General features: G+C 42.2%; 1 long non-coding RNA gene across 1 annotated transcript; it reads right to left on the minus strand.

The window, feature by feature from the left end:
* Nucleotides 1-749: 749 nt before the first annotated feature.
* LOC130521851 (uncharacterized) lies at nucleotides 750-8,578 on the minus strand. Its single transcript, XR_008949468.1, has 2 exons — nucleotides 6,598-8,578; nucleotides 750-6,477 (listed from the first exon to the last, which is right to left on the minus strand). It is a non-coding gene; the product is annotated as an uncharacterized LOC130521851 (long non-coding RNA).
* Nucleotides 8,579-9,147: the final 569 nt, after the last annotated feature.

Genomic DNA, 9,147 nt, shown 5'->3' on the forward strand with positions numbered 1-9,147 from the left:
GGCAGAAAACTCACACATTTGGAGCAAAAAACGGTGAAAACGATGTGTTGTGGCTAAGAAAAAGAGGGACAGAGAAACGGGCAGATGGAGAGAGGGCCGAGCATGACACACACACGGGTCACTTCCTGTCATGTGGTGTGATCATGTATCATTGGTCAGCAAGCTGGGTCAGAGCCTTCAGAATAAGTCCAGAGAGCAGGCCCAGCCTCCAGATGGCCAAGGTCCAACAGGTGGTCCCACAGTGGGGGCGGGGCTGAGAGATCTGACATCTGCCATCCACAGCTAACCCACACACACACGCGCGCGCACACACACACACACACACACACTCGTGAGCTCTTGAGTTAGTAGCATCACTCTTAACTCCTCGCTCTACGCTATCTGCTGCACAGAGATCTCTTGGCCTGGGGCCTCAGTCTCCTACTGTCTGCCTGTTTCCTCTATCAGATTTCACACCCGCTGCAGCTGAGTTTGCGATCGTTTCCATGGATCAGTCCTCAGACAATAACATCTCATTAATATGGATTGTATAGCTTTAGACTGTTGCAAACTGGCAAAGAATGGATATGGAATTTATTTTCTTTTTGCTGGATGCTTTGTTTAGCTCTTCAATTGACTCATTATCTTAAGTAGTGTAGTGTTGCTCTCTCTTTGAGCTTGTCAAAACTGTGTATGCATATTTTCTCATTCATTAATGATGCAAGGCAATGCAGCAGATGTTTAATACATACAGCACAAAAAAACTTGACTGAGGATGAAACATTTGAACTTTATTGACAGTTATCTCTTCATTTAAAATATGTGTATTCACACGTGTACAATGCACAGTGCAGAGGCCTCAAGGTTACGGAGAAATTGTGGCTAAAGTTAAATAATTCATTATTGCTGTTCTTTTAACCTTCAATTGACAGGTGTCTAGGTGAGACCAAGAGTGGCCACACATTTACAGCAAGGGCTGAATTAGTCCCCCCTCTCCCCTCCATCGCACCTGCTCTCAGAGCGTGCACCTGTCACAGAGCACGTGCCCACTTCTGTGTTCTAAAAGGTTAAACGTTTCATTTCAAACACTGACACAGCGACGGCAAATTATGCAAATGGTGTGGCGACCATCAACGTGAAGGGAGCCATTAATCAAATATCTTATCAGACCAAAACAAAACTTTGAGAGGGGTGGAATTAGACATTCTGAAACATTTTTTTTCCATTTCAGGAAGTATCATAATGATTTATTTATTGCTCCTATGTGAACCAGAAGGTGCCGGTTGCTGAAGCAGTTCCCAGGCTTCATCGGGTAAGAGGCAGGAAAAAACAACATATTATTTTTAGTCAAATATTATATTTAGTCAGAGCAATTGCTTGAAGAAGACCAACATGGTTATGATTATTTGATATCAAAGGCTTCTGCTTCCCTCCCAACTCAGTCATTAACAGACATTTTTCTCATAACCCTTTGCTCAAGTCACGTTGTTTATTTACTTTGCTCAGAAAATAAGTTAGGCCTGCCCAAACGCCTCCTCTGAAACAACAGCAGAGGAGAAAGGACGAGCAAATTGACGCTAAACGTCCACAATGGGCCACAGAAGTGAAAAGGTTAAAAGGTCACTTCGGTCATGACCCTTGTAGTCATTTAAAAGGGATATGGTCTGTACTGCCACCACCTCACCAGCTTGTTATTGCTGGCCAGGTCACCCCTGTCAACAATACGTTTTGCTAAGCAGAACAGGCTGACTAGTGATAAAGAACAATACAGAAAACATGTTTACAGTATAAATTAATAAGATTCTGCTATCGGCTGATGTGACTTTGCTATTTTCCTGCTTCAGTGCCGGCTAACACAGTGTGACCTTCCTCCCAGAGCCTGCAGAGACCTTCAGAATATTGCTTTTGAATGGGGTCCAATAAACAAACAATTACAAGAGAGGAGGACGTATTTGGCAGAATTGCTTCATGATGGTGAAGCGTTTAATTTCCGATTTCACAGTCCTTTGACTGAGGGGAAAGGGGGCCAGGCTAACAGCAGTCGCTTTCCCATGGACACACATGTATAAAGCTCCTCCGCTGCCTTCAGAGGCACACACACACGCGTGCGTGTGCTCACATACAGACAGAAAGATGTACTTCTTATTTTCATGCCTCACTGTCTTTGAGCAGCAAATAATAACATCTTATAGCCAAATGTCACGGCTCCCTTTGTCAATTTAGCATATGGTTATGATGCGTTGTGGAGCGAAGGCAACATCCATCTCTACCTGGGTTTTTACATGCTCCTCATAACTGGACTGCATATTGAATAATTCAATTTGCAGCAGTACATAATCACTAAATATTGCGGAGAGTGACCACAGTCTCAATACTCGCATAATGGATTGATTCATTTATTGCAGTGGTCTGGAGTAAGTAGTTTTCCTGCTGTCTTGTGTAACCGCAGCATATCCATAAAGACCAACATTAAGCTACACGCAGATCAATACGGACCACTGGAAAGAGGATGGGCCTTATCTTGAGTAAGAACATGATGAAGCCTTTTTCCTTAGCGATAGTTAAATGTTCAGTATAAAACATCTGTTAATGCCTTTTCCTTTTCTGCTTTCGTGTTCTAAGCAGGGCTGTTTTGTAACAACAGAAACAACCTAAAACATTTCAAGTCCTTCGTCTTCAGGCTCATTTATATCTCCTACCAAGCACCATCGGGGTTTTTGGAGGGACAGGCAGTATGTGCTATTTATTTAAAGGTCATTATTATCTTTTAATCTTCCAATTTTTTTTACATTGCATTTAAGAAAACATCCAATCGATCAGATCCAAATAAATAAATGTGTTATTACAAAAGCCCTCTCAGACACAGACACAAAGCTGTTAGGGCAGCGTCCTCATGATTAGATTTCCATTTTACAGTCTAACTCAATATACTAATTAAACCCCAACCTCAATTTTGCTTTAAGCTAAATCTGTTGCTCTGAAATATAACATTAAAAGCATTGGACATTTAAAAATGACTGGACCTCAGAAGTGGGGTAAAATTCCCTAAAATACACACACACACGCACACACAAACACACACATGCGCGCGCACACGTGCTTGCCCATTGTTCTCGTGGTATTGTTCTGGGTGGATTTGTGTGTATCACTGATGCATCTGCCAGCCCCGATCCATTGTCCCACAGTGTGCCACACAAACAGGCATCAATTAGGCCGGCTGCTCCATTCTGTAGCAACCTGATTGTTTTGGCCTGGTCTCCTTTGCAGCACCTGTCTCACACATGTTGGAGTTCTTTGATGGGCTGTAACTTAACCCCTATTCAAATTACCCGAGAGGGTAAAAATAGTACGGTCATGGTCACGTTGAAACAACAATTAGTTCAGCTGAGACATTTCCAATAGATACATTTATTGGATCCAACTAATTCTTATATCTGTTTTTTTATTTTTCATGGCTTCGCAAAATCAGCAGGTGCTTTTATTTTCAACAAATTGTATCTGTTTTTATGTATTTATCACTTTATTATTAATATTTAATTAACTTACATTGACTTTGTGTTGTTTGTAATTTACTATTATTTCTTTAATGATTTGTTTGGACTATGTTTGCCCCCGATGAAATGCTGCTCTGCAATCGGATGCTGTTTTAGCTCAAATTCAATCAATAAACTATTGGAAATATTTGAATAGAGCATCAATCAGGCGAGGAGACGTATAATACAGCTGTATAGAGACAGTTAAATATGGCGACTGTTATGAATCAGGAGCAAATTTTAACGAAGAAAGCGGCATATGGATGGATGATGAAGTTAAAGAGTCTGACATGGTTTGTCTGTGACGGTGCGCTTCCTGTTGAGGTGACATCGATGATGAAAATGCCTGACAAAGGTGATTCATTTTTATTAGAGGCTTTCTCAGTAAAGGCCATTCATCCCCATTCAGACACTGTGTCAGAAAGTCGTCTCCCTACTTTAAATCATAGCAATCTATCTAAATACAGGTGTCAGCACCGGTAACAGCACATCACATAAGCATTTTCTTAAATATGAGAAGTATATATTTATTTACTGTATGTGTCTACACAACAGGGATTTCTGAGCAAACACAGAAAGTGTCTGGAACTGCATGATTTAACCTTTCCATTAGCGCGAATCAGTAACATACCAATAAACATCTGGCGCAAAGTTGATGCAAAATCACATATACATGAAGAGATTACAGGATACTAAACTTATAATATTGCTGCACATGATTCAGTCAAATAGTGTGAAGGCCTTTTTTTTGTCTTTTGGATTCTATGGCAACATTCACCGACATGCACTTCAATCACGTCTGCTCGGACGGAAATTAAATAAATACAGTCTTGTATACAAAAAGATACTGTTAATCCCTTCTCATACTACATGGTTTAAAAGAACCGCAGCTAATTAACCGCACACCAAAACAGGAATATATTTTAATATTGATCCCCTTATGTCCTGGTGCATTGTCTTTGCGTGTGTGTTTATGTGTGTGTGTGTGTGTGTGTGTGCGTGCAGACAAGAGTATGATTATGAATATTTTAAGAGCACATTTAACATGGCGAATCCAGAGCAGGCTCGGTGAGGGATTTGCGCCTACTCTTCAGCTAATGACCCCAGGCGCTTCCAGCAAAGCTTCTTCATATTTTAAAGAAAGTCGATAGAGCTGCAGCCCAGTCAGCAGCATTAAGATTCATACAGACGCCACAGGGACCCTGAAAAAAATTAATAACACGCGTGTCTAACAATCCTTCCTGCGATTTAGTGGAGCACCCAAGCGCTCGGCCTGAAATGCAAAGCAGCGGTGAACTCACAGCTAAGATAAATTCTGAACATGCATCCCTTAACCCTCAAGTTGACGCACAAACACGGATTACTCGCACTACTCCCAATGTAACCATCATAAGAAACACATCACAACTTATACAGATGCAACTGTCCTAATCACTCTGTCACATTCAGTTCCCATAAAATAATGGGAAATGATTATGACTGAACTATTCCAGAACACTAAGGGAACTCTTTTGGCTCTCATATTGTTTCTTCTCCAAGTTTTCCTTTTCCTTTAAGGACGGCCAGAATTTGCCTTCCAAGTTTAATTGTTGGTAAAAATGAAAACATGAAATAAAATATTGACCCTGATCAAAATGTGGTTTGTTTACCCTTTTTTTTATTAGTGTCTGGGGGTGTTGCTGAGCAGCGGGCTTCCCTCAGTCAGGACAACAGTGCAGCAGTGGGCTCTGCCGTCGCTGGGAGGCTAGACAACATATGGTACTGTCTCTGAGGGAGCAGCACACTATCCAAGCAGCCTGGCAGCATCAGTGTGTGTGTGTGGGTGTGTGTGTGTGTGTGAAGGAGGTGAGTGAAGTCATTGTACTGTGTGTGCCTGCAGAAGATAGATGCCTGCCAAGTTTCTTTGCATGGTAAAAGAAAATAAATTGCAAGTGTTATTTGTTTTCACAGCAATTTCAATCCAAGCAGACATTAAATTAAACACGTCAAACATTTGCAAGTCTGACTGAGTGATTAAAAATACAGGGAATCTATTTCCATCCGAGGGGTGTGCCGTACGCACTGTAAACATAATTTAAAGGGGGTTGAAAGTGATACGCAGCACAACAATATGCTTCAAAGGAACACTTGTTTGATGGGGATGCAGAGGGTGTTTCAACGTTCAGACTAGGGCAGCACGTTGTTTAGAGAGCAAGAAGGAGTTAATGAGCTGATTCACAGTAGACGAGGAGGAGGAGGAGGAAGAAGAAGACTGCAGAGTCCTTGTTGTCTGTTGAGCAAAATAGTTTCCATTTTCATGTGTGTAAGTTAAAAGGGAACAAATCCATAAGACATTAGTGGAAAGCCATCACGATATTCCGGAGCAATCTTGGGCTTATTACAGCCAGTTGGTCAGGAAGTTGGAAATTGTCTCTTTAAGGTGAGATATCTAAAGACTAAAGCTGAAACAACTTGATTCTATTCATTTGACCATTACCTAGGAGATTATTAATATTCATAACCCGTTTGTGTCATTTTATGCATTGTTTTACATTGTATTACATTAAGCCCAACAATGCATTCAGGCATTTTTAATCCCTCTCTCTCTCCCTCTCTCTCGCTCTCTCTCTCTCTCTCTCTCTCTCTTTCTCTCTCTCTCTCTCTCTCATTCTCAGACCATTATGAGAAGCTTGTGTAAGCAGCTCATCAGCAGCCTGTTTGCCCATATGCGCCTCACACCCCACATTCCCCAGTGGGTCCTTGGTTTTGTGCAGTGATACCATCTCATCTGCTAACACAGGCCACTTGAAAAGAAAATGACGCTTTCCCTCTTCTCTTTGTTTCCTTGGCTGTAAAGATCCACACAGACAGCGTAGTCACTCTGAGGTCCGAGTCAAGTGCCTCATCAAGGTCTGGTCAGTAATAAAGGAAGGAAAGTGAATTACTCTTCATCAGATTTGGTGAAGACTGAGAGTGATGATGCCATCTGAAAGTCGTCAAAGGGAAAATCCATAGTGTCTTACGGCGAATGTACAGTACATTTATTTTTGCTTTTGAGGGGTCAAACCTCCATATAGGTGAGAATGATACATCGATGAATACATACAACACTTAGCGGTCCAGTCTCGTATTCGCAGTCTGTGTCAGCAGGTCCCGTGCGACGGAGCTTCGCGTATCCCCCTGCCACCACACATATGTTTGGGAAATGGAACAGTTGGACGTGGCCAAAGGCTAAAATGGGTCAGATCGACACAGATGGAGAAAAAAAATCCCACTGGGTCAGTGTCAGATGACGCAATTCCATAGAACCTAGTGTGAATATGTTCATACTGTAGGCGTGTGCATGAGTGTGTGGGGACAGTTTTTTTTAGGGGGAGATTAACAATATAAATTGACTTTTTGTGTATTAAATGTAATAAACTACTCAGTGGTACAAGCTAAGTAAACTCAATTATCTGCTGTGACCACAATAAACACCTGAATTTATATTTTTGCTTTATGACCTTAAGTGCTCAGGTCAAAAAAAATCACAGTAAAATTTAATGAATTTATCAACCACAAGGACAGTATTATTGTCAGTATGCCTGAAACTAACAAGCCATTTGAGACAAAATAACATGACACTGACATGACTCACAAATAAGCTGCTGGAAACCCGCAAAAGATGCTGAAATGATTTTTATTTCACTGTAAAATCCACTGGGCCAAAGTTAAAATGTCTATAGAACTCTTCTGGGAAATGTCCTTGATTGTTAGACCCTTCATTGGTGAGGCCATCATTGCTAAATTGAAAGGTCATCCATCCATTTCTTTCATTCTGGGAAACGTAATCCTTTAGTGGCACAGAGAGACAACCCAGAGCTGCCTGATGAAGGCCACTCAGAGCCCAACACATAGAGTTTCCAAAGAGCTCCCAGTTCTTGGTCACGTTCACATCCTTTATAAATGCATGTGTATGTGGTGAACACAGAGAAATATCCCTTCATCTTTCACTAAAACATGGTATCAGATCCAGATTAAAAAGTTCATTTGTACTAAATCACCCTCTCCAAAAAAAAACAAAACCCAAAGAGCCTGTCAACCTTGCTCTGGCTTTCACTCTGCGGCCATCATATGTTTACAGTGAATCCCTTGGATGGATGTCAAGTTTGCAGCTGCAGCCTCAAAATAATTCATCGCTCTCCTTCTTACCCTGGAGGAGCCACAGGTAGTTGATGAAGTGGCAGTGCCAAGACTCCCAACTGGCAAAGACGAAGCGCAGCTGCCAGGAGTCAGCGCGGCCAGATGCCGCTGCTGATGTACCATGTGTTCCAAGCAGGGCAACAGTGTGTTTTGTGCGTGAGCTGGAGTGGGAGGGGAGGAAAAGGCATGCTTGCCAAGACATTCTCACACTGATGCCAACCTGACACATGCTTGTGTACTCCCCATGGTTTGCGTTACCATCTCATCCTCTCTCACAGATCTGTGGGGGGTCCTCTCGCTCCCTATTTCCTCTCCTGCTGTCCCTTGCCAAGTGTGGAGTTGGCGCCTGATTGCAGCCACCCAGCCCATCCTTTCAGGTGGTCTTTTTCCGAACAGGGTGCTGGCAGCAGGCCATTGCAACAGAATGCCAGATTCTGCTAACTGCTCTGTATAATCATGTTTTCTAGGCATAACCGCGAGTCGTCAAAGTATTCGTACGGTATCCTGTAATGCCCGCAAAAGAAAAATGCAGTATAGGCGATTCCCTTTAGTGTCTTTGTCCATCCCTGCATCTGTCCAGGAGCTGTACGTAAGACTCGCTGTGGCTCACATTCCGATCCTCATACACCTGTCAAACGTACGGCCAGCATACAGGAAGGAAATCCAAAATCCTGGATTGTCTCTACCTTATTTTGCTTCATCTGAGATGCCATCCAGTCATTTTTAAGGGTGAATCCTTACAAAAAAGGGCATCATCATCTTCGTAAAAGTCTGCCAACGATGTACACAGAAAGCAGTCTCTTGAAATTTCATAACTGCTGGGGTAGCATAGCATTCCCTTGAACAGCGTTTTACCCCGAAATGGCAATGAGTAGTCTTTGACGATACTATTCATATGGAGTGGAGGGGAGTTCTCGCAAACAAAGGCACCCGTTTCGTTAGGAACATGCCATCCTTGTTTGCAGTGTAGGGGGTTTGGGGAGGGAAGTGAAAACTTTTTGAACGCGTGCCATGCCTGTACCATTCTCTTATCTGAGGCCCACGACTGCCAGCTGGCGGTTGAATGTGCCCACTTGCACTATGATGATGAAGCAAGCCAAGCTAGTTGGCACATAGATTGGTGAGGCTGGCGTGTGATCTAAAGCCAAACAAAGCTGTGTGTGGTAGCTGCAAACATACTGCAAACTCAACTGCTATTCCTCATCTCGGGTGAGCAGCCTAGACAGTGGACCTGGACTATCTCAAAAATATGGACCAACCAGAGTGGAGCAGAATAACAAGACACAGTTTATATTGTAATAACTTTCAAAGAAAATATAAAGAACAAGGGTTCAAGGGTGTCAAGATGTCAACTTTATATTTTTATAATTGTGTATGCTGTGCAAAATATCTTGTAATGGTAACAAATTACTAGATTACAAAACTACACAAACTGTTATTTAAACCTTATGGTTGATGTCACCATTTGTGGCTA

Source organism: Takifugu flavidus, chromosome 2, assembly GCF_003711565.1.
Source record: "Takifugu flavidus isolate HTHZ2018 chromosome 2, ASM371156v2, whole genome shotgun sequence".
Lineage (NCBI taxonomy): Eukaryota > Metazoa > Chordata > Actinopteri > Tetraodontiformes > Tetraodontidae > Takifugu > Takifugu flavidus.